The sequence below is a fragment of the Protopterus annectens genome, chromosome 7.part0, assembly GCF_019279795.1.
Source record: "Protopterus annectens isolate FY-2018-M chromosome 7.part0, PAN1.0, whole genome shotgun sequence".
In the NCBI taxonomy this organism is placed as follows: Eukaryota; Metazoa; Chordata; order Ceratodontiformes; family Protopteridae; genus Protopterus; species Protopterus annectens.
In genome coordinates this window covers 896,443,572-896,471,481 of record NC_056739.1, presented here as the reverse complement: position 1 = coordinate 896,471,481, position 27,910 = coordinate 896,443,572, and positions in this window count along the sequence as shown.

Genomic DNA, 27,910 nt, shown 5'->3' with positions numbered 1-27,910 from the left:
ATACTACGTCTTTCTCTGCATCATTAATTTTTTCCATGTTAGTGTTTCTTAATACTTTTTAATTTCTTCATTTACATATTTTTCCCCTCTTTTTCTTCTCATCATCTGGTGGAACTGTTTGTACTTGTATTTAAACATTCTCACTATTATTTTATTTTCTTCCTTTATGCACTTTAAAGATACCCTATACAAATTTAAAGTCGAATAAACAACTGGATTTAGTAACCCCATCCCAACTTCACCTTTACTGATATACAGCACACCTCTTTTCACTGGATTCAACCTTGAACCCAATATGATAGAAAACACCAGTTACAAAATTCCTTTTCATATTTTTCTGAGATCATATAAACATTTAACATGTATGCTATTTTTTCCATTAATACAAAATTCACCAGTTAAACCTGTTTCCTGAATGCTCATCTATATGTCCTCCACAAAATAACTATTTCATTTTTTTTTTATCAAACCCTCCCATTGAATCTTAAGTACATCATTTTCCCCAATGTTATCCCTAGCAAAGATACTTCATTCACTGAAAAATATACAACCTCAATTTTCATCACATCACCTATATGCTTTTCATCTTTGTTCAAGGTCATTCCTATTTCCTTTAAACATCCATTCAGACAAACCAGCACTTCCCTTGTCCATATTTTGTTCTTAGCAACTACAACTATATTGTCTGTGTATGTCTGGAGACACCACCTCCTTTTGCATCAGATATCTAGCATCTTTCGTTTTATAAACTTTCACTATCACATTCATTACCAGTGCAAACAATATTCCACTCATGGGACATCCTTGTCTTATACCACACTTTATGCATATTTCTCTACTCAGCCACCCTTTCACTAGCACACTCACTCTGATATGCTGACATACACACACTCCTAATTCAATTACCTATCCCGTACTTCTCCATAACTCCCACAAAGCATCAAATGCTTTGCTGATACTGCCTACCGTAAGTTTCACATCCTCCCTTTTACTTATGATATCTACAATTTCTCACTCAACCAATAAGCATTTTTGATATCCTTTCTCTTTTATACCATATATAATTTCTTCCATAATGCCTTTCCTTCCAATATCCTCTATATTCTCATAAAATTTATAATTTGTTATTTAGTGTGATGGGTCTGCATTTTTTTATTTCATTCTTCCCATCTTCTATTTCTTCCATATACATTTTAATATCCTACTACATAACTCTTCATAAATAAGCCCTTCCTTCATTCATTCAGTATATTTACAAAATACTGTTTTTGCCAATCCATTAATTTCTAGTATATTCCTTATTCTATACCAGCTGTGCCTGATACCGAATCAACATTTACTTTCCTTCATCCAGTTCACTAATAATTTCTTTTTCAAATTCTTCCTGAACTCTTACAGGATTTTTTTTACTTTCCATTCTCACGTATTTTCCTTCTTTTTACTCTTATGCATATTTTTCACATGCAGTACGATAATGCTCATAATTTTTTCTTGTGTTCTTTTATTTCTCCTTTTACATTTTTCATTTCTCTCATTATGCAATATCCTCTTTTACTGCTCTACTGAAATATGCAGATACTGCCTCCCTTATCCCTTCTAAATATTAATTCTATCTAAACAGTAATGCCTTCAGTTTTAATCAATTTCTTTTATATATTTATTTTTCTGTGTTGTAATACCACTTATATTATACTCCAGTAAATGTCTGTACATTTTCACATACTTACCTTCCTTTCTTCCATTATCCTGCCATTGAAAAAACAACTTTTATACTTTCTAAATTCAGTCCAGAATTCTGACAAGTTTTTATAGAAGTCTTTCATTGTTATATGATCTTTTCATAAATGCAGTACTTCCCACTCTCTAATTTTTCATTTATTCATTTTATTCCATTTCTCTTTTATTATACTCCCTTTGTTTCATCACCTCCATCTATATTGCTAAATGATCTGAAAAACTCATTACAACTGTATCACCATCTGCTACCCCAAGCCTTCCAATAATATGAAATAATCAATTTCAGATCCAAGTGTTCCCGTCTAGAAGTCAAATCACTTTTGTTCCACACAGCTAATTTACTACATTTTATCACTTCCTGTATTTCATTTTTACATCATTTCATTTCTTTTTACATTTTCCCCTTAAATCGTAGGTAAAGTTCCCTGTAATTGTAGTTTTCATGTTAACTACCACATAGTCTAATATTTGATGAAACAGGTTCTCTTTCCTATCAGGTTATATTTATATATATACTACTGTCCTACTCTTTAGCTAAACAGTGGAACTCTCTCCCCTCCCACCTACCAAACCATACCAATTTCAAATCTCCGCTGTTCTCTCATCTTTTTTCCAAATGGGAATGCCCATGTCACACTCCAGCATAACCCGTTCAAACCCCCTGTCTTTTTTCTACCTTGCTCTGTAATCTTCTCCAATTACCATCTACTATTGCTTATATCTCAACCAAAGACAATCTGTCCTCTACCAGGGACTCATCTTTTCTCTTCTATCTGATGTACTATACTTTCCAAATAAATATACTGATACTTCCTCCATGCTCAAGGTTCACCTTACCTACTGAGGGCTAGTAAGTATATGTTTAAATGCTATCTACTAAGGTCTTATAACTTAATGTTTAACCATTCTGTTTGAACTATTGTTTCTCTATTGTAACATGTAAAATGTAATGTCTTGGAGTTTTTCTCCCCGGGCCTCCACTGAAAACAAGCTCTTTATGGCCCAGTGGACTTCCCCGGTCATCAAACTTAAATAAATAAATATGCATGTAATGCTGTAATTGAGTAAACAAGTTTTGTCCACCTCACATGCATAATAATTAACTTTCCTGTCCTTACCTGTATGACATCTAGTATTTTTACTGTTTTATATACAACACAGCCACTCCAGAACATTTGCTTCATAGGTTCCATATTATGTTCCAACCCACAATTTTTCTGCTTGCAAACTTTCTTCGCTGGTCAGAAATCTACTTTGTGTAAAGGAATAACAGCCACATCACATTTCGTACACTGTTCTAGTATCCCTAGCCTCCTTACAGTGTTAATACCGCTCCCATTTACTGAAAGTACTGTAAAAGTATCGATTTTCCTTCTTTTTAAGCTGAGGGGAAGTATTTTTAGATTTTCTTTAATCCAGCAGGTGGGTACGAAAAAGTGAATAAACCCTGACCATTCTCCTCTATGCCAGGTATGGCTAACCCTTCTGCACACGGGCTCTAACCTGAAAGTCAAACATAGGTTTCACATGTCATAACCTGGAACAGTCTGCCTTTACCCCTGGACGGACTGCACATCTGTTTTCATAGTTTTCAGTATGTGTGTGTAAATGATCTCAGTTACTCAAGATAACTCTATCTCCCAAGTGTAATGTTAAATGCACATTCAGCAACAAATTGTTGAAAGCTACATTTCTTTGGCAAGAATAATTTGCTTCAACATCATGGCAGGAGTTAACAAGCTTTGGGAAATATAGTCCAAGCAATAATGAGTATTACTTGTAGTCACGTTACATCGTACTTACAGCAGTCATTCCAGCCAAGCAGAAAAACACATTTGGAAGTAACATTTTTGTCTTTATGATCAGTCTTAACAGTTCACATTCTATTACTAAAACTTTGAGATTACAGACTGTTTGATTTTTTTATTTTTATTTTGTTAGCAGCAATGTGCCCTGTCAGGTCAAAATCATGCCCAACCTTTTTGAAATAGTTTCCTTCTTGAAGTTGCGCACTGTCAACAGTATCATTTACTTGAGCACCTGGCTGAGTGTTCTCATACTTTATTGGTTCAAACTACAGTCAACAGAGAATCACTGAACTTCTGAATGGGCCCCAGACTAAGCAGAAATTTACAAATTACTCTAACCTAGAGAATACAGAAAGTACAGTCATTCATATCAGTTTTTTTTTTGCAGTACACTCATTTGTGGCTTCTGTTGTCAGGAGCTCATCTACCCACGTGCCATGCTGTGTTCTGCGGAGGAGTGCAGTGCAGTTTTCATTTTTCACGATCCCTTACTGAGATCTAGAGAGAAGTTAATTTTGTGAAGACATCATTACCTCTTCTCATTAAATGTACCTTGTGGTCTCTGTGAATTCTATCTAGCCAATTTGTGTCATTAAAATCTGCTGCTCTCTTCATATGTTTCCAGAAGAAAGTTTATTTTTAATAACAATCCATTTTTGTTCCTCATTATTTCAGTTACCCTACCAGTGTCTCTCTCTTACGTTTGCATCAAGTAATGCCTGCTCTCAACTGCATCTGGGAAAAAAACTTGAAATATGAAGGAGATGTAGTCCACTTGATTCAGTTAGTATGTTCTTAGTCTTTTGGTTAGAGCAGAGGTCGTACTGAGACAGATAATTATGGATTTTTTTTTAACTTCTCCAGTCCTGTGTCACCTCCATTCCCAAGGCAATCATTTAATGAAATTCCTTTGCCACCATTATTGTTGGTAGATCAGTGATGTGTGTATCCCTGTCCATTTACTAAAAGATTTGTTCTTTAGTCTAATGTCATAAGTCTGGATGACAGGTAATTCAGCTTTGAATGTGTACACCATGCAGTTAACTTTCTGGCATGAGCAGATTGACTGCGTGCCTAAATAACAATCCATTTTTGTTCCTCATTCTTTCAGTTACCCTACCATAAGTGAAGCAGGTACATAAAGGGTGAAAAGTGTACTACTGTTATGCTGTGTGAGAAAGAGGGACAGCCTTCGTGTAACTCATGTCTCCTTACCCATAAACATTAAAATGTCTTACCTTTACTGTGTTGCTGGCAAGCAGACTTGCTCCTTTTCTGCTCTGAATGTATGCTGTGTTGTCCTTACAGTTTACAAGCTTAACCCCTTTTCTCTTCAGACACCAGTGCATATAATTTCCTTTTGTCAGTTTTAGTTTACCAAACAGTTTTCTTCAAATGATGGCTGTAATATTACAAATTCACTGATTGGTTGTTGGATGAAAGTAGTAGTTTTGCATTGGTAGTTCCTGCAGTTCACTGTGGTGAACACCAGCATTGCAGGTTTAAGCACTTACAAATATTAATACATTGTCATTCAAGTCCTGCTCTGATTCATCCTGCACTCTGCTTGCAATCTGATTCATGCTGCACTCTGCTTGCTTATAGCTGATTAGCTGCTCTCCCTTCTGCACTGCCTGTCCTGCTATGCCTTGGTTATGAAACCGCAATTATTATTTTTGAAATAACTGAGATATGCTTGTCACATTTTGGACAATAAACTGGTGCTCAGTGTATGGCTATTTCTGGGCAATAAACAAGTATGCGTTACATGGCCGTGCAAGGTACTTTATTTCGTTGTGTGTTTTCTTTTATTTAGTTAAAAAGTATAGCTTGGTTTAAATATACAGTGGGGCATAACATCAGACTTCAATACTTTTCAGATTTCTAATAGGTGTAAAATGGAACATATCAACTTACCATCCGCTGTTTACCCAGACTGCTTCTGCCTTTGTGTTTACATGCATAAAGTTGAGGTTACTGTAGCTCCTATTTTACTGCTTTCTGAGAAGACTGGTGTCATTAATCTTTTGAAGGAACTTAGGCATGCGCACACAGACAGATGCACACACATGCACACACCCCCACACAGAGTCCTGTGCAATCAACAAGCATGCTGTTTAGTAGTACTTTCCCCAACACTATTGTTCTGGGTAGGGAGTGATGCCCAGGCACCGGACCTTTGCTGAATGATAAATACTGAACATTCAGTATATCCGTGTCTTCTCTCATTTCTACTGACTGGTCATTGATTGCATGGAATTCATTCAGTTATAACTTCATTATTCAGGGTTGCTGGAAGGGCAGTATCTATCAATACTATCTTCAAAATGAGGTATTACTTAGGACATTCAGATGCTCCGTTGTAAAGTTATGTACCGAAATATGAAAAACATCATAATTTCCCTTACCTAAATCCGAAACAAACTTTGATATCGGTACATGTGTACAACATACAGGCACATTTCTTTTACCATATTGCAACTATCAATACTGTCTTCAAAATGAGGTATTACTTAATACATTCCATATTGCAAAGTTATTTACCAAAATATGAAAAAAAAATCATAATTTTCATAATGTAAGTCCTAAACAAACTGATATCTGTACCTGTGTACAGCATTCAGACCCAGTTGTTTTACCATGTAGACAGATATCATTGTAAATGTACACATTCTTGGTGTAGCCAACATACTGCTGAATGGGTACATGTAAAGAGAAAAAGCAAGGTAAGGACCGCCACTCCACTAATGAACCCAGGACAGGCATGGGACTTCAGTGTGGCATGCAAGGCCTTCTGATCTGTCTGATACCTGTGCTAGGTACCCATGCAGACAGCTGATACCACTACAGTCTCACGACCTCCTTCAGTGTCAGCAGTCTGCCTAACTTATGCCTGTTCTCTTTACATGTGTCCATTCAGCAGTGGACCTAAGGGATCATGTTCTGTATTACTAAGCCCTTTCTATCATCTGAACTCTACACATGCCTGAAAAAAGAAGAAAAAAAAAGACGTTTTGCAGGATGGTTACTGACATATTTGATTGTATGTGGTAGCACTCTCCTGAAACAATTCTTTCTTAGCATCTTTACCAGTTCCTTACCACAGTTATTTGCCAAACTCAGAAAAATATCATATTTTACACAACACAATTCATAATAGAGTTTTACTGACCATGCTGGTCCTACTTGGTCATGGGTGTTTTCCATTCTGCTCAGAAGCTGCATGTTACCAATCCTACATAGCTCTCCTCAGGCCATTGTGGAGGTCAGTCAAGAACAATGCAATGCCCTCCTCAGTAAGGTAAACACCATCCCTTCTGAACAGGTGAACATCTGCTGTGATACTGTTATGGCAGATTGTAGATCCACCGACCCTGTGCATCAAGCCATGTATGAACCCATTCTGTAAATGTCTGGCCTTGTGCGCTGCCCATTTGCTGTTTTCCATATTTGGCGAGGAATTATGTCAGACCTCCAAAAGAGGTAGCAAGTACGACTGGTGAACGGCATACCCAAACTAGTGAACAAAAAAGAAAAAGCCAGCACTCAGAGGCAAACAGTGTTTATTCCTTCCCTTCTTTCAGACCGGTTTCGGTATCAAACCTTCTTCAGTGATAAAACATTCATAATTCAGGAACAGTTTTTATACATATTGTGTATCCCCAATTATTACATCACTTCCCCCATTTGTCTATGTAAGCCTCCAAATACATATAAAGCATTAAACAAAATAAACATTGTACTTATAATATCAGATGTTTAAGCCAAACTTCCATTAATATCCTATTTTTACATATAAAGTTACCAGTAAGAGTCCTTAACAAAAGGAACCTCATAACTTATCATTAAGTCCTGGATGAAATAGGGCGCCCAACTTAATAATCCATTTTCTTTCCTTTTGGGTTAGTATAGTATGCCAACCTTGTTTTGTTGATCTATTTCCCTTTACCTCGTCAATAATGACAAATCCAAAAGTGGCAGTTTTGTGTAACTGACTATGTCAATACAATGCATTGGTCATTTTTTTAAGACATAAATCACTCAGATGTTCTGAAATGTGACTCCTTAATTGCCTAGAGGTCTGCCCTACATAAAAGGCAGAACATTGGCAAGTAGCCAAATAGACTACCCAATCAGAGCTGCAATTCCCAAAAAATGAAATGTCAAAAATTTGACCAGTATTTTTACTACTGAAGGATAAGGTTTTGAATGTATGTTTACACAAACTGCAATGTCCACAAGGATGTAAGCCAATAAGCCTATCTCCCATTAGGGTAACCTGATGTTGGTTCACATAATCTAAAAAGGTTTTCTTGTAATGAGCAAAGTAAGACATAAGTGTTCTTCCCCTTCTAAAAGAGAATTGACATCTATTGGGCAGACATTGATCCAGATATATATATATTAGCCCGAAGAATATTCCAGTGTTTATTGACTACATCCTGTAATAAGTGTGTATTACTACCAAATGTTGTAACTAACCTCATGGTCCCGGATCCATCCTTTTGAGTTTTAACTTTATACCCCAATAAGCTGGCTCTCTCACATTTGGTCGCCCAATCACTGGCCCTTTGTACTACTGATCTCCTATATCCCCTGTTAATAAATCTGCCCTCAAGGTCATGTCTAACATTCTGAAATTCCCTGCAGAACATATTCTCCTAATTCTCATGAACTGTGATTTAGGAATGTTGTTGATGGTGTGTGTGGGGTGTAAACTGGTTGCATATAATAAATTATTGTATTGTGGGTATTTCCTATATACTGACGTTTAAGTGTACCATCCTCCTGTCTCAAAATATTAATATCTAGGAAATTGATCTAATTACTGTGATAATTAACAGTAAATTCAATCCCCCACCAATTGCCATTAAGGTATTCCAGAAATTCTAACAAATAGTCCACACCCCCACACCAAACCAACCAACAATCATCTAAAAAACGTCACCATATATCCATCTCTGAAAGGTAAATGTTATGCATGACATCATATATAATCTGATCTTCCACATACCCTATAAAGAGGTCAGCAGAAATTGGGGCAAACGAGGCCCCCATAGCTGTTCCTTGCTGTTGCCAGTAACATTCCCCCCTGAAATAGAAAACGTTTTTTGTCAGTGCATGTTCTGCCAAACCATGTGAGAAGAGTGTTGAATCCTGGTGCATATAAATTGGCTTTGTTAAGCCAATACTCTAAGGCAAGTAATCCCCCCCAATGGGGGATACTGGTGTATAGGGATTTAACATCAACTGTACACATGAGCCAGTTGGGTTCCAATTGAGAGTCCGAAAAGATTTGTAAAAACTCTGTAGTATCATTGATCCTTGCCCTGATACCTGACAATAATGGTTTTAAATAATGTGTCAAAAAAGCAGAAATAGGTTCAGTTAAAGACCCCTGTCCTGAAACAGTTGGTCTTCCTGGGAGTCTTTTCAAATTTTTTGTGAATTTTGGGCAATAGATAAAGGTAAGAATTAGAATATAGGTTTTTCAAAGCCTGTTGTTCCCCTTTCAAAAGATTATGTCTAAAGCCCATTTAGGTGTAGGGTCTGTGGACATTCTAATATAATTCTGAGTTGGACAATTGTACATTTCTCCCTCATTAGTAACTGGTAATCCATTATGACCCAGCCCCCATCTTTTCTGCCTGAAGAATAATTATGTCAGAATTAGAATATAGGTTTTTTCTTTCTCTGTTTGTCCCCTCTTAGATTAAGATTAAAGCTAAAATTAAAGTGTAAATCCCTTAAAACGGCTTCCTGAAAAGTACCCACATATTTATTCATTGGTGGCATAAATGTAGATTTGTGAAAACTAAATTCAGATAATCTTTCAGAATTATTAGATGTACCAAAAAACAATTTTAAGTTCAAAACTCTACAAAAGGCAAAAAAGATCTGAAACAAAAATGTGTTCATCTACCAGAAAACTAGAAACAAATCCTAGACCTTTATTAAGTAGGCTTTTTTCATTCTTGGATAAAACATAAGCAGAAACGTTATGTACATTATAAAAGTGAGTCCCTACTTCACCATTGACTGTAATAGGTTTTCCAAGGCTGCCACCTTTGTGCTTGTGTCCACCCCTACGGGTTTGTCTCCTAAAGGGCCCTCCTGAATTTGTACTTTTTTCGAGTCAGGAGAGTCACTAATATAAATTCCCTCTGTATCAATCATAGATGATTCTTCCCCTGAGGTACTGAGGCCCTGTGTGGATTTTTTTAGTATAGAACTTGGTCTTTTCTTTCTGATATTGGATCTACCCTTGTTGTTATCAATAAATCTAACTCCCCTCTGGGACTCAAAGGGCTTGCCTCTCTCATAGTCTTCCACATCTCTATGAAATTTATGTAACTTTTTTTCTTTCAACCCATTCTCAAAACTGAGAAGATCTCTGGATAAGTTTTCCAGGCCCTGAACAAAAGACGGTATGCCCTCATATTTTTTCATATTCTCACATGTCTCCATCACATCCTTGATATTTTGTTCAATAGTCCTTTGATAAAAGGACATTAATATATCTACAAAAACCATAGTGGCTTATGCCAATCCTCCATCAATAGGTCATCTGGCTTACCAACCAAGGGCTGAATTTTAACCCTTAAACCACATGGAGTAATACCTTTACTCTTATATGCCTTGAATAATTTCAGGTGCCATATATTAGTTCTTAAGATTTTCATCTCTTTATTAAGTTGGTAAAACAGCAAGTTGCAGCCGTCATGAGAATCTCCCACTTTCTCACGTGGGACTCCATCCATATTGGTCCCAATACCAAAAACTTTTATATCATCTTGATCTGCACAAAGACCCTGCAGAATATTTTGGAGATCCATGACAATAAGCCCTAAACTTGCCCTATATAGTCAAATGACCCTGATCAATAATGTCCAAGGAAATATAGACAGAGGGTAAATAATGCTTATTTGGCACACGGCCTGGAAAAGTACACCAGATTCACTATTCAAGAACTTAGAGATATCTATATGGGAAAGGCAGCTTCCCACAGGTCCCCAGTAAGTAATAATTAGATCCAAAAGCAGAAGAATATGACCTCACCACTACCAAAAAGCATATAACCACCTGACTATTGATGTCCTTCAATAAGTTGAACCAAAAAAAGGGCATACAATGAATTATTATTATGCACATTGAAAACTAGAAAGGACACACATTACCAAAAGCAGGGGTAAAATAATGTGAACCATGAAAAGTTAAAAGTTGTAACTAATACGAAGATGTTTTAACCACCAGTTATTATAACCCATATCATATATAAATGTGGTTGGAACAGTCTTCACCTGGTGCCTATATAATTATTAACATCCAAAAACATATTGTCAGAACAAATTATAACTATTTGACCATTTATCAAAATTGTCAAATACACTTTTTTTGAAAAAAATGTTAACTAAATTCTTATCCAACTATTTATACCTATATGTGTGTGTATATATATATATATATATATATATATATATATATATATGTATGATCTAAGTATAAGCAACCAACAAAGTCTAGTCTTGATCACTGTTTCACCATTAGTTGCATTATTATTTATATATATATTCTGCTTGGCAATAAATGCGATTATAAAAAGCCCCTCTTTTTTTTATGATGTTCATCAAAAGAAATTACTATCCAAACCCATGAACCAAACCTACATGAGTCCGACCCTAATAACAATGTGCATATGTCCTACCAATATTCGATAAGACACTTGTAAATTGCCCTTCTGTCAAAAGACAAACCTTAATAGCCATAAAACTGTATATATAATAAACCACATCAAGTGATACCCACAGTTCAACCTTCAGGTTTGTATTATAGATACACTCCAAAAATAAATTTAGTACAGAGTATTAAAATGATCGCCAAAGTTCTTCACCAGAAAATAGCGATTGTACCTCCTTACACCAAAAAAGTCATAAATATCAAATGGCCAAAACCCTTTCTTTAAGTATCTTGCTGTGTTTGAATAAAGTCCACATCTTTAAACAAGAAAAATTGTTTATTTCTTTAAATGACATATAAACATCCAAACAAGATGCTGCAGTGTATCACCGCCAGTCCCAAATGATCATAAAAATCAGAAATTGAAACACACAATCCGTTTTTGAAAAATTGTCACTCAACAACCTCTATAGGGCTTTTGAATATTATTTCCAGCCTTTTAACAAAAATATAATTTTCCTGTAAGTAAACGCATTTAAAGTCATTTATTTCCACCGGCCAGAAATTTATGGTGGTATATCTACTTCAAGCACCGGAAAAAGTGCCTTTTGTATTCAAGAACAAACAATTGTAGACATTATATATAACACAGTTCCCCAAACAAATTGTAGGAGCACTTTCACAATCGGCAGCCCCAATAGCAGATCTTGCCCACCTTATATTTTTCTTCGGCCCACCAGATGTCCGAAAAAGAAGAAAGTTCCTGTTCGTTGATACTCCCAAAGCAGAAAATATTGAATCACTTGTTTAAACAGGCAAAAATGATGACCTATTTACTTTAAACACAAGGAAATAATCCTTATGTTTATAAACACCAATGTTACACCAAGCTCGCATATAACAAAACACAATTCCCTCAGTTCTGGCAAACCTCTGCTTTGAACACCAGGAAAAAGTCCTTATTCGTCAATACTCCCAGGGCCAAAATATTAAATCACTTGTTTTAGCAAGAAAAAATTATGACCTTTTTGCTTTGAACACCAGGGAATAAACCTTAAGTTTAGAAATGCCGATGTTGCACCATGCTCGCATATACCAAAACACAATTCCCTCCATTCTGGCATATATCTACTTTAAACACCAGAAAATTAACCTTTCTATCAAAAACGAACATCATTTGGAAACTTTACGATGAAAAAAAGGGGCACCAAGGAAAAAATAGAAACACAATCCAAATTGGCTAACCAAATAAACAGTGTTCGCCACCTTATATTCTTCACAACCAAATGAATTCCAAAAGGAGATTCTTATTCATAAACGTTGATGCTACACCAAGCTCTCATTTAAAGTAACACAGTCCACTCGTTTCTTGCAAAACCTCTGAAGACCAAAAACAAAAATGATACCTTATATGCTTTTCAGTTCAGTTAAATGCTCAAATACCTCAGGGGAAGAACCATCTTAGTCCCGATACGGAAGACCAAAGGCCCAGCCTCAAGTGTCAACAGCCAGCTAAAAAACGAAGACACACCTCCAAAAGAACTAGCAAGTACGACTGGTGCATGGCATACCCAAACTAGTGAACAAAAAAGAAAAAGCCAGCACTCAGAGGTGAACAATGTTTATTCCTTCCCTTCTTTCAGACTGGTTCCGTTATCAAACCTTCTTTAGTGATAAAACATTCATAGGTTCATAGGTTCATACTAGGCTATCTGCCCTAGGGCATTTATAAGCCTAGCCAGTGTGTGTTTGGCTTTCACCACCCTTTTAGATTAGTTGACTGTGCCTCTGTATAGCAGGTCACAGAAGATAGCCCTTTTAAGGTTAGTTTACTGTGCCTCTGTCTAGTAGGGACACAGAAGAGATCCCAGGGGTAAACCTACGAACTCCCATCCACTCATCAAGATTTTTCTTGAAGAGGGTCATTGAGGGGCTCTGCCTAACATGGATTGGGATTTTGTTCCAGAGTGAGGGGAGCCTCTGGGATATGAATCTGCCCCTCCAGCATCTCCTAGTTATTTCTGTGCCGAGGTTTAAGTCCCTGGAGCGTGTAGATCTAAGGGATTTGGATTTCCTGAGGTGGAGCATGTCCATTAATTCTGGGTTGGACATGGCTTTATACGTCAGGCACAGATTGCCTCTGAGTAGGCAGTAAGCAACTGAGTAGAGCTGGAGTTTCTTTAGCCTAACTGCGTAGGGCATCTGTTTGAGTCCCTTGATCCTCATGGTGAGGTACTTTTGGGGTCTTTCCAGTTGCTGCAGGTGTCGGGTAAGGTACATCCCAAATGGGGCATTGTATTCAATTATGGGCCTGATGAGTAGAGGGGCACAATGACCTCTCTTGATCTAGATGTGAACCCTTTTGTGATAAGGTGGGCTATATAGAAGGTCTTTCTAACCACTTTGGCAATGTGATTGTCAAAGGAGATATTGCTATCTACTTGGGTCCCCAAATCCCTAATTACTTCTTCCGTACTTAATGGATTACCACCTTTGTGGTAATTTGTGGACACTTTGATTTTCCCAAAGGGGATGACTATGCACTTTTTGGCATTTAGCTTTAGGCCATGGCTCTGGCACCAGTTATCTGTCTCTGTGAGACCCTTTTGGAGGATGCTTGTGTCAGTCGGCGAGTCGATTATGGCACCCAGTTTGCAGTCATGTGCGAACTTTGTCAGCCATAGTCCTCCTGTGTTAGCCTGTACCTCAGAGAAATATATACCGAACAAGACAGGCCCCAGGACTGAGCCTTCTGGGATGCCACTTGTAACTGGTTTAGAGTCTGACATGGCACCTCCAATTCTGACCATGTGGGTTCTATCCCTGAGCCAGTTTGCAACCCATCTTGTGACACAGGGGTTGATATTTAAGCTGGTGAGCTTATTTATGATGCCCGAGTGGGGTATTGTGTGGAAGGCTTTTGCAAGGTCCAGGTAGGCTGTGTGGACTACCTTCCCTTCATCTATGGCCTTGGTGACTGTTTCAAAGAAGTCGACCAAGTTCAAGAGGCAAGATCTGCCCTTAACAAAGCCAAATTGGGTAGGATCCAGTGTTTGGAGGTTCCCAATGTCTTTGTTTATGAGTTTCATGATGATACGCTCCATAGCTTTGCAGACCAGGCTAGTCAGGCTTATAGGGCGATAGTTTCCGGGGTCCATTGTGGCACCACCTTTGTGGAGTGGGACCACTGTTGCTGTATGCCATTCCTTGGGTACATATCCTGTAGTAAGGCTGAGATTGAACCGTGACTTTATGTGAGGGTTCAGTTCTTCTTGGAGCTCGTGTAAGACGCAGCCCGGGACACCATCCAGTCCCATTGATGCTGTGTTTTCTGCTTTGGAGAGGGCAGCTCTCACCTGTGCATCTGTGATGTCAGGGAGGCTACACTCTGTTGGGATAAACATTTGCTCTTTTGGGGGGGGGAGAAGTTTGCACTGAACCTGTCTGCCAGGATGTTGGCAATGTCTGTGGGTTCAGTGTATTTTTTGTCATTTTGCACTAACTCAGCATATCTGGGAGTTGCCACCCAGATTCCTGACATAACTAAAGAAGGCCTTGTGATTATCTTTAGTCTTGTGCAATTTTTCTTTCGAAGCTGGCCTTAGATGATTTTATGAGGGATCGTAGTTTTTTGCTAGTACTGATCAGAAATGCCTTCCCTTTTTGGGATTTTGCTCTATCATGTAGTAGCTTCCTACTTCTGTTGTATAGCTTATTTATGGCTGGGGTCCACCAGACAGGTCTCCTGCCTTTGGAGGAGTGAGTCTTGGTTTGATTTGGAATAGCATGATCCATGCATTCCTGTAGGTGTCCATAGAATGCGTCTGTAAAGGATTCTGCGGTTTGGGATGTATTTTCCACTGGCCTGGGGGCTTTGAAGGATTCCACCTCGGTTTTGAAAAGTGTGAAGTTTGCTTTTGAGAAGTTCTTCACCGTGGTTTCCTTGGCTGGGGGTGGGGACGGGTTATGGATGCCCAGTGAGATTAATTTATGGTCAGATCTTACCAATGAGGGGTATACCTCTGGTATGGAACATAGAGTCCCCATGTTGGTGATGATCAGGTCCAATATGTTTTCCCCTCTTGTGGGAGTGGTGACCAGTTGTTCCATAGCATTTGAGTTTATAAATTCTAGGAACCGTTGGGCGAGGGTGTTGGGGCTTGAGTAGTGCTCCCAGTCAGTGTTTGGGTAGTTGAAGTCACTAAATATAATGGTGTTTGGAGAGACCTTCATATTCTCCAGTGTTCTCAGGAAAGCCTTGTGGGGTTCCTGAGTTTGGGAGGGTGGTCTGTAGCAGGCTACAAACTGAAAGGCAGTTTTGCCCACTGTTAGTTGCACATGGATGGTCTCTGATGCTTTGTGCAGTGCCACTAACCTGGAGGTGTGGGTATCTTTGATGAATATGGATACTCCCCCTCCTTTTGTGGTTCGGTCCGAGTTTTGGGGCTGAAAAGCATGGTATGAGGTATAACCTGGTAGTGCTGGGGTGCTCTCGGGAGCCTTGAACCAGGTTTCTGTTACTGCACAGATATTGATATTCTCCATACTGAGGAGAGCCTCGAGTGCGTGCATCTTGAGGTTTAGATTTATGGCATTGAGCAGCATTACCCTTAGTTTCTTTTTCCTTGTGTTGTCTATGGAGGTGGGTTTGTCTTTTGAGCCTTGCCTAAAAAAGGCACTATGGGGGTGGCAAGAGCCTTAGCCAGTATTCAAAAGCCCAGGGGTGACAGGTGCAAGCTGTCCCTAGCGAAGCAACGTGGCTTGTCGAGCATGTCATCCCAGGCTGACAGACACTGGATCCCCTTTGAATGACACCAATACTTTAGCCAATTGTTAAAATTGATCATTTTGTCTTTATACTGTGGCATCATTCTTGGTGAGGGTAAGACGCTACTCAAGGTCAGGGTCATACCAGCCTGGGCTACATGATCAGAGAGCTCCTCTATGTCTCTCTTCATGTAGTCCAGGGAGGTACGTCTCAGGTCATTCACACCAGCATGGACAATGACGGAGTCATGTTTGTACTTGCTTTGGAGTGACCTGATTGCTTGTGTTATGTGGCGGATCCTGGCACCTGACAGACATCTTACAGTGACCTTCTCCTTGTTCAGCCTGGTGAGTGGGACATCAGTGTGTCTGACAATAGAGTCACCTATTACAAGTGTATTAGGTGTGTTGCTTAGCCTTAAGGGCTGTGACTGTGTGGCACACTCACTTTGTGAACTATGTGATAAGTGGGTATTATTGTGGGGTAGCAGTTGCTTGGATGTCTGCTTTGGAGGTCTCTGCTGCTTGGGCAGATTTTTATTTAGAGCCTCCGAGTATGTTTTTGTGTGTTTATGTGTTTGGTTTGCTGTTGCGATAGGCCTATGTGAGTGAGACTGGATTTGTGGTGTGTGTGGTTACCTTCTCCTCCTGACTGACTGCGCCAATACTGGGTTGCGAGAGCTCAGCCTCCAGTTTGGCTATATAGTAGCATCCCTCACATATATTTGAGGTTGTTGGGAGGAGGAGAGGGTGGTCTGTGTACATAAGGCAGTTGTAACATTGCCTCAAGATTCCCAGATTCACCAGCTGGACTGGAGAGTAAACCCGAAACTGACTTTTGGACATGCCAGAATAGTATAAGGAACTACTTTTTGACTGATCAAAAAGGACCAATAGGGAGCCAAGTACTTAAAGGGAGTATGAGGGTGTAGTGCTTTAGTTTATTAGTGCTGACTTATAAGATTACTTATACGAGCAACTGCAGAGCTTTAGAATGAAAATAGAGTGTTTACTTTGAGATTTAGAACAGTTCTAAGGGAAAAAGTGAAGAGCAGACTTTGTGGAGCCTGGAATAGTTTAAACATGTTTAAGCGGCGCTGCCCGATGCTGCACTATGCGCAAAATCGTGCAAAACTGCGCAAATGTGGGTTTTAAAGCAGGGAAACTGAAAGAGATAGAATTGACCCAAAACGGCCAATAAGCTACTAGTTTCAGGGCTGAGACCACTCCTCCAGGGACAGATAGGCTGCTCAAAGCTCCCCATTCTCACTGGTGAACAGAGAAGCTTCCTCCTATCCAAGTAAGGATATGGGCAACACAGGAAACTATACCACAGTCCGGAATTCAGCAAAACCTGAAATCTGGACTAATCTAGTTCAGCAAAGGCAGGAAAAGAGAATTTTTTTTTTTGTTTTTTTCAAGAAACAGCAGAAAAACACACAGAAAACACTGTAAATGCTATAAACAGGCTGGCGTACTTTAGTGTGTAGCCTACAACAGTTATACAATACAAAAATGATTAAATTGATATAAAACAAGTGCAAAAACTGTAAAAAGCAGAAGGCAAATGCAATTTAAACTTTTTAAAGCACAGATCAGTTAGAAATTCGTTTTTTAGGCAGGAAAAGGCATTCGGAGCAAAAAAACAGAGAAAAAAATACTTAAATCTGGAAAAGTCTCTCTTGGGTCTCTCTGTTGCCTGTATCACTCTGCAGGACACCACAAGGAGCTGTGCGTTGTTCTATACAATAACAAACTTTTTAAATCACAGATTCGCTAAAAAAACTGGCGTTTTAGGCGCAATTAGTTAAGACAGCAAGAAAAGCAGAAAAGTGATACTTGATCACTCCAAAGTCACTCTTTTGTCTCTCTGCTGCTGTAGACTGTGCAGAACACCTGGAAGGCACTTGCTGAGCGGAATACAAGCATAAAAACTGTGCAAATGAGGTTTTTATAGCAGGGATGTGAAAGAGATAGAAATTAGCCCAAAATGGCCAATAAACTACTAACTTCTGAGCTGAAACCACCTCCAGGGACAAGATAGGCTGCTCAAAGCTCCCCTCTTCTATCCAAGTAATGTAATGGCAACACAGTAACTTGTAACACAGCCCTGGATTCAGCAATAGCCTGAAAACTGGACTATACTAGTTCAGAAAGGCGGGAAACAATTATATAATTTTTTTTTCAGAAAATAGAGCAGATACAATCAAAATTAGCCCAAAAAGGCCAATGAACTACTAACTTCTGGGCTGAAACCACTCCTCCAGGGACAGATAGCATGCTCAAAGCTCCCCTCTCTCACAGGTGAACAGAGAAACTTCCTTCTATCCAAGTAAGGTATGAAGGGATCATAATTCAGGAACAGTTTTTAGACATATTGTGTATCCCCAATTATGACATCATATGTCAGACCACACAAAATGACAACATGGCCACCACGACTGCAGGTGTTCAAAAATTGCTCTGATTTGCAACCGTAGCCTTCCGAGTGGTTGACTGATGACATCATTCCCTCCAATGTGCAGCACAAGGATGTCGGGCTCAGGGTACGTGGAACACTTCTCTTCCAACAACTGCAGTACTCCACTCCATTGCATACCTCTTCTTGCAATCCAGTATACCTTCACACTGTGGGGAAGCTCAGGTTGTAGTAGTTTTCAGTTATGGAGGCATGGCTGACAGCCCAGTGAATGTAGGAATGGCCACATACCCACACTCTCACTTGTCGTTCTCCTGCTCGTGAAGCCATGTCAGTGTCAGAAAGAGGAAGAACCTGCACAGGAAAGAAAATGCAAACAAATTACTACTGATGTTTGACAGATGCATTGGAAGACTACATATATATGTATATCATATGCATTACCTGGTTAGACCATCCAAATCTTCACTCCTATCCACAGGGGCATTATTCATTTCATAAGGTACATAAGTGGTGCTGATGCTGCAGAGGTACATAACTATCACCCATGAAACCCCCAAGTTACACACAGTGACTGACAAAGGGGGGAGAGAAAGTGCACATGTAAACGGAAGAAAAAGGGTAAGGATCGCCAATCCACTAATATGCCGAGGATAGGCATGGGGCTTCAGCTCATGAGCGTCAGAAATGTCCCATGGCGGTACTGGCTACCCACTCAGACTGCTGGTAGCAGCCGTGACTCCTGATTGCATGCAGTGCCGTCAGTCTGCCTTACATCTGCCTTTTCCATTTACATGTGTCCTTTTGGCAATGGCCATGAGGAGTGAAATGGGGGAGCTAATTTAAACCCTGTTGCCCTGATCTACACACATTTACTACACCTGCAGGGAGGGAGATTGAGTGGAGAGCTACACCAAGACAACATGTGAAAAGACCAAGACTGACCCAGGCTTTGTCTTCTTGCATGTGTCCTTTCCCAGAGGGAAACATTGCATCATAGTGGCACCCCCAAGGCCATGCTTACCTAGGACAGCAGTACTCTGGGACTGAGCTGAAGAGTCTCCAAGTTCCCAACTGCAATCCAGGTGGATCCTAAGATCCATGGTGGCTGGGTATCACTCCCGTGATGCACCCACCAACACAAGAGCAGTTGGCACAAATCTCTGAAGAGGAACCTTCCTGGCCTTGGTGCGTAAGGGCTTGTGGACTGCATGGCATATGTGCCTTTCCTGATGTCAGTAACCCACAAGAAATTTATGGCCATGGTACTCGCCGAAGCATTCCACACACACACACACACACACACACACACACACATATATATATATATATATATATATATATATATATATGTATATATATATATATGTGTGTGTGTGTGTATGTTAAAAAGAAAATTAAAATCTATCCCTGTCATAACTCTCAAATGTCCGGATTTTCGCAGGATGTCTATATTTTGCCTCATAAATTTGTTACAGGTCTTGAAATTGTACAAATGACAGTACATCATTACCATTAGGAAAGCTTGTCCTAGACACCATTTTACTTCTGCTCGTCTGTCTTCCATGAGTGTGGCATTAAGCATACATGGTTAAGTCAGCTCACAGTGTAAAAGGATAACTGTCTCATTCATAGCAAACGCTTATGAACTTAACCCATTTCCATAAAAAATACACAAAAAACAAAATCAAAATTCTCCTTATACCATGAAAGTTTCAGCACATACAAAACTATTTGGTATGACAACCTTGGTTCTGATTTACATATCCACAGCAGCATCAAGAAAAATCAAATACTAGGCACACTACAAAGTAAGTTAATTCCTTATAGACTACCAAGGTAACTAGTTACCTCTTATCTTCTATATGGTGCCTGTGTGATGACCAACCTACAAGCCTTAGTTTTAAACTTGAACAGTACTATAACAAAGTTGCCAGATTCTCTTGCAACAAACCTTACCAGACCCACAGCTGTTTAGTTTCCGTGAATGCCTAATTCCACATGCATGTGTTTCCTCATCAGGATGAATGTTCATGCATATAAGCTACATCATATTGGTTATTCATCAGTACAGACAGACATCAGCCACCTGGGGCAGGGTTTAGGTGGCACTTGCTACTACACATCTGGTGAGCTAGTACACTACAGTATTGCCCATTCATCACCTTCTTATACCTTCCTTTAAAGTGTAGATCACTTAACCTCATCCTCTAATACCCCAGTTTATTCGGTGGTGTATTAATGTAGTACCTTGCTCCCAGTTCTGTGCAGAAGTGGGTGTGTCCATAATGATTGCCAGGGGAAACTGTCATCAAAACGCCATTTTCAGTGTATCACACAGAAATGTTCATGCTGGTACATGCATGAATATTTACTAGTTTAACTGCACTGTCAGGAAATCTCAGGGGGTAGGTGTGGCTGGGGCAGACTTGCTACTGTCCATCATGCAAGGTTCTTCACTAATGCAAAGCCCTTTACTGTATGCTACTATATCTACTTTTAATTAGTACAACCAAATTGTTATTCCATCACTACTTCTCTATTAACACAAAACTTGCTTATCTCCTCCAATACTTACTGTGTTGTATTTAAATTACTTATACCCATCTTATGCACTACTTTTCCATCTGTAAAGTCTCAACACAAGTCTTGAAATTTATCGTTTTCAAATATCAGTATGAAATTTTATAGTGAATTATGTTATATAGTCACTGAAACTGCATTATAAAGTTTGCTATTGTAAATATTGATTGCATTAAATAAGATACCTTGGAGCTTTTCTCCCTGGGACTCCATTGAAATAGGGCATCTTTTCCCAGTTGGACTTTCCCGGTAAACATGTCAAATAAAACAGAGGAACATGATACAACCAGACAATAGATATTATAGGTAAGATCTTGACCTCTGGTCCTCAGGACAATACCATATTACATGCACTGCTATTAAAATCTTAACAGCTGTCTTTTGGACAATGTCATTATATGTATTCCTCTCTAGTAGTTGTCATATATGTCCTCAAGTCCCCCCTCAATCTTTTGCTCTAGCCTTAGAGCCCTGTCAAACTGACACCTATGGACCAGGACAGCACACCCAACTTATGTCAACTCCAGATGTACAAATACAGTTATAGTGGAACAGAATTGAAGGTCATTTTATCAGGTAAATACTTAAAATTATGACAATCATGCATTTTAACTACACATCAATTAAATACAAAGTATTTAAAGTACAAAGTGAATTATATAAATGTTAATGCATTTAAAACAAAGGTCTGTTAACTTTAATTCTGGCATCTAGACTAAGTATATTGAAATGAAAAATCAAGATAGAGAGGACAGAATGACTTAACCTATCCCTACCATTCTGTGACAAAGGGCCCTGGATGCTATTATGCTCTCTTGCAAGACTGTAGTTAACAGCACTGAGAGGTGTTGCATAGAAATAGCTTTTGTACATAAGAAAAGGTACTTAAAATTGGTTTTCTTCCCAAATTTTGAGGGTAATTATGACACTCCATGTGCTAAATAAATACTATGCATGCATCCCTAGCACTAACTGACAACACCTAAATATTATGGTACCATAAACATTACAAGGGCTTCTAAAAAAGTACTATTAAAAAGAAACCACAACAATTGTAGGATGAGGTATTCCAAAGTAAATCAAACTCTGAAGAAGCAGCAGCTTGTCAATGGGGTACAGTACAGTACAGCCGTAGCACTAATGTGTGCACAGCGTTACACAGAACACTGCCCAGAGATGGCTACAGCTACAAAACCAAGTATCCATCATATAGGAGGACATATTTGAAGAATCTACCATGGCCCTGAAGTATATGCAACAACAAATGTATTCCTGCAGCTAATGAACTGCAAAGACATGTTGCAACTTGGATATTTATTTACAGTATCTATCAACAGGAAAAGAAATTACAAAATGGAATTAAAGCAGATAGGATTAAAGGAAACAGTTAAAATGTATGACTAGCAAAAAACAGACATAAAGGTATTATACAACCACCAAAATATATGCCCCACATTCTGCAATACTAATGCAAAGGACGTAATATTAATATAGCATTCAGTAAATCAGTATATCTGTTAACCCAGTGGCATATATAAACAACTGCTGTGGTTAGTGTTTTTGCAGCACTGATGTATTTACCACCCCCCCGAACCCCTCTTACAAGGATCGATACCCAAATCCCTGCATCTGTGCTGCGATCGCTACATTTTGCAGAGATTGAATTATCATGTCCTGCTGCCCGAAAATTAGCACTTCTTCCTTAGCACCCACCGCAGGTATTGTGTAACCAGGTTCAGTTCTCGTAACGTTGTTTCCTCTAGGGTGAAAGAAACGGGATGCATATTTACGATTTCAGCCTGCTGAGATTCACTGCAACCCATTTCTGTACGATTCCACTCTTCCGGCGGAAAGTACAGAAAATCCAAGTATTTAAACTGTAGCAGAAAAAGGATTCATAAGGTAAAAGAGGCAGTAACTGACACCGTGAAGAAGCAGGCACTTAAACTGCCTTTATCACGCAAGGATATGAGAGAGCAGTGGGAAGTTGGAGGATAGTTTCAGAGTTAATTGCTATTCGTCAGTGTTACCTAGGACAAAGAAAACACTAAAAAAAAAAAAAAAAAAACAGAACAAAAAAAGCACTGAAAAGAAAAAGACGCATTGCTGAGCTTGGAATGCAGTGACATGCATAATGAAACAAACTGCGGGCAATCTGCAGACAGCTAATTCAAAGATCGCATTGTCCCTTTAAATAAAAAGAACAATAAGCCCTGACCATGTTCCTCTACATACCAAAATACAGCCCGCTGTAGTAACCAAAGCCTAGGAATCGTTGCTAAAAAGGAAACGAGTTGGGAAAAGAAAATATGACTTTTAATTCAAGGAAAATATCACTAACATACCGTCTCATTCAAAAGCACATTTTTTAAATAACAGACATGCAAGTTAACTACATTGAAGTGTCACGTTACTAGGCGCCATGTATTTAAGCAATGAAAAATATAACTGGTTCCTATGTGCAATTGTTAAAAAACGGTTATATTTTTCGTAATGTGTAAAGTAATGTGGAATTAACATTAAAAAATCTAAAAAATCTTAGGCTTGTCTGAACTTTCGAGTAGCAATACAACAGCTGGACATTTACAATCTACCAGCAGTACATACCCAAAAGAAACATCAAAGGTACAGAATCAACAGAAAGTTTAAAGTGACAGACAACATCAAAAAAAGCAGTGCTTACGAGTTACCTGCTAATTGTTTCTTGAGAAGAAGAGCAGACTGTTCTGTCATGATTAATGACTTGAAACTAGAAATTAAAACAATAAAAATGATGACATCAAGCCTGTTACCGGGGCCCCGTTTTTAACTGCTTGGCTCTGCAAGACCGTGTTATTGCTACTCCTGATGCTATTTACTTGTAGAAGACCAGTGCTGTACATCTGACCAAAGCATTGACTGCACATTGCAAGTGAAAAAGCATATATTTTACCTTGGTTGTTAGGGGTAAGCTGAACCGGGAACTCCATAGGCAAAACTGAATGGGGAAACACCTTGTAGCTCGAGTGATATGTGCAACCCATGAGTCCACAAAAAAAAAATCGAGGGAACCAGTAGCAGGTAAAATCTCCAAATATTTACAGAAAGAAAGGACATACCTGCTGCTGGACCCTCTATTTAATTGGGGAAAACAAAAGAAAATGTTGGAGGTGGAGGTGTGACGCAAGTGGTGGCTTGGATTACAATAATCCAATTGACTGCCACCACTTGCTTTATCAACTACTTTGGAAGTGGATTTTCTACTAAAAGTTTAATGTGACAATGTAAAAACACACTGAATCGTAACTGCATAAGATAAATTACAAGTTCAGTTACAATTGCAGCGTGTTTTACATTAAGCTCAGCTGCAAATCTGCAATACAATTTCTCACACTTGTGGAAGGCATTCGGGGGTAAAAGCTTGCAATTAGTATCTTCTCATGGCGCGCTCGGTGTTAAGCACAAGAGGCGCCATGAGAAGATACGCGGGGTTAATGAGTTAAGAGGTTTTGTGAATCTGATAAGACAAAACAATACAGCTGTAAAGAAGATATAATAGCTGTAGCTGACTAAGTCTGCAGATTATTGCAAACTAGGAGCAGTCATTGAATCCTGAAATTACTTTGCCATCCTGCAGGAAGGTTTGTCCCACATACCTAACTTGTGCCAAAATCATGGACTGAAACTAAATGCCAAAAAAAAGCATTATTGTATCCTTCAGGAAGTCATCTCCCCCAGGGAGCTACCACATTGACAGTATGCACCTAACAGTTGACCCAGCTGTTTAGGATTTGGGAACTTATGTGGACAGTGGCCTAACTTTTGACTAGCATGTGTCCATTGTTCGTTGTAAGAAAGTCCTTCTATACTGCACATCTTACAAATAAAGGAATTGTGTCTGGATCTAGCAATGCCATTGTCCCCCTTTTTCTCAGCCCTTATTAAGCCAGTCATTGAATATAATGTCCCTTTGGCATATCTGTCCATGCATGTGCAACAACTGGAATGCCCACAGGTATACCATATTAAAAGGATACAAAGCATAAATAACATCTTCTACATGGTCTGACTCAGGCCCCTGTCACTATACTCTGTAACCTACAGACTGTTAAGATGTGAACCTGTGTCTGGTATACAAGACATTCTCCAACCCAATACTGATTGATTTACTGCACCTCAGCAATTCCAGTGGCATCAGAAAAACTCTGTCTATGGATCTAAACCTCTTCTGCAACATCAAACAGTATGGTTTGGAGGGACAGGTGTATATCACAGAAGATACTGCTGTTCTGGAACAGAGTCCCCGTTCACATTAAACAAAGTTCATCCCTGTCTGTATTTAAGTGCAGCTTGTATCTATAGATGGGAAACAGAAAATTTACTCCAGGACTGCCCTCTGTACTACTAATGGACAGAGTCACTCCTAAATACTGTATCCCATGCATGGGTGTTCTCAGATTATCTTTGGTACAATTGCAGTTATTCTCATTAGGGGTAATATATAAGGTTTACTAGCAAAATTCTGAAACATAGTTGTTCGAGTAATGATTTACTCAAAAAAAAGGTCGGAAATTAAAAACATCATTCACTCAATACAGCGAAAGCGGTGATGTCAATAATTCAAATTCAACATTATCGACATTAACTAACTTACCTTGACATTTGTTAATTTCCTACAAAAGTTTTGCAGGGGTGCAAGCCCCCCATGCACCCCACACCCCCTGCTAATTATATATTCCAACTCCGAGATCACACTACAGTGAGGAAAAGGGTAAATTTCCTGATCCCCACTGTAGTGCAATCTCCAATCCAACTGTAAACCTCGCTGCTCAAAAACAGGAATGCAAGCTATGTCTCAACATTTTCAGAGGCGACAAAAAATCCACTCAGAATTTTAAACTTTTACACCTATACCCTTGACTACATGAATGACAGTGAAGTAAGTTTCCGGCTTTTGATAGTGAACCAATATATAATTATCGCTCATTGGATGGATAAGGCCAATGTCTAACCAAATGACTTAGGTTAATTCAAGCACAAAAAGAGAAACTGGCTAGGCTTACAAATGGCCCACAGGGGCAGCTAGTCTAGTAGTTGTCTATGAATATGTGAAGTGTGATTATCTTAAATGTTCCTAAAAAGCTTATTCTTTCATTTTACAACTGCAGTGTTAGATGTATTATAGAGAAGCTAGTGAGATAAATTAAAGTTGGAGATTCCTTCCCCCCATTGACAAAATAGAGCAGAAAGGCTTGAGATGTTTAGTTAAAGTGGTAAATGAAATTAAACGTGTTTTCACTGAGCTAATAGATAATTTGCCAGACATTACTACATATCCATGCATGTATGTGTCTGTGTGTGCATCTCTCTTTCTCTCTCTCTATATATATATGCACACACATACATGGATGCCATCGAGGAGGTCAAATGGTGTGATTTTCACACTGAAAAAAAAGCTGGAACAGCCAATCAAAAAAGAGCTGATTGAACAATGCCAGCTTTGTTTCCGAGTGAGATCAAGAACAGTGTGGATTGGGGAGTTTGATGTTTCCCCCGCTGTAGAGCAGTCTCAGAGTTTGTGTATATAATTAGCCAAAGCTGCGGAGGGGAGTAGGGGGACTTTTTTTTTTTGATCCACCAGTTTTTGTCAATCTTGTTTATCTGTATTATATGAGTATACTGCTGAGTAAATAAACGTTGAATATATATTTTGCAAAGGGGCAAGCTTTCTTGCACCCCTACACCCTATGCAGCTATGTACCAATTTCTAGATTATACAACCATGGAGAAAGGGAAACATCCCAATACATGTTTTACAACCATTATATGCTTAAAATACCAGCAAAAAAAAGGTACATAAGAAAAGTAGCATTTTAATGACCACTCAGTTGTTCTTCTTTCGGCTTTTCCCGGTTAGAGGTCGCCACAGCGGAACTCCGGTCCGCTAATGATTGGCAGTAGATTTTTACGGTGCCAAGGTGCCAGCTCGACACCCAACCTTCAATGAAGGCACGCCCATTTCACGCATGTCTTTCGAATGCCACTCGACCGTGGGGAGGACATGCAGACTCCACACAGAAGGCACTCCAGCCAAGAATGGAATGGGAGAACCTCTTGCTGTGAGGCGACAACGCTACCGTGGCTTCTGTTTTAATGACCACTCAGTACTGAGCACTTAATGCTACTACTACACTACAGTGCTTTGACCAAATGTACAAAATAATACTAACTAAATAAACCACTTAACAAAACCCCCCTTAAGTATGCAATATCGAAAACCTCAGTTTGCCACATTTTGCTTTTCTTTAACTTGCAAATTGACTTCACCCTTAAAATTGAATAAAAATCCATATATACATACATTTTGTGTTTGTCTAAACTGTCATGATCTCTTTTTCAATATAAACTATATAATTATTAATTTAGCAACCTGCCCATGTCTAATTTGTATGATTTATTGGTATGATACTTGCTGTAACACTTCCCACTTGCCATTCTGAGGTAGAATAGCCACCTTCATGGTAGGCTGTTGGTTTTGGCTTCCCTTAAGCCCTACTGAAACATAAAATCAAAGTAACTTCATTTTCAAACTAATCCCATTTCACTTTCTGTTATAATATAAGCCATATAAATGTGCTTTTCCATTAAACTCTAATGCTTAGCATCACTTTCTGTGTAACTTAGTTTGTATCTATTATCCTGATTCATATTTTAATATAAATTCTGGCTATCCTGTTTCCAGAAGCTATTCAGCTACCAGGATTAGGGCTTCCTGCTTTTTTTCTGAAAGTTGTACTTTTCAGTTACTGTGATTTGAATGACTGTTTTTCTTTGTGTGCAGGAGTCCCTAGTTAAAACTTGGTAGGAGGTAAGATAAGGTAAACAATTCAAAGGAGAGTTAAAATAGGTCAAGATATGTATTTAAAATGTATAGTAATTT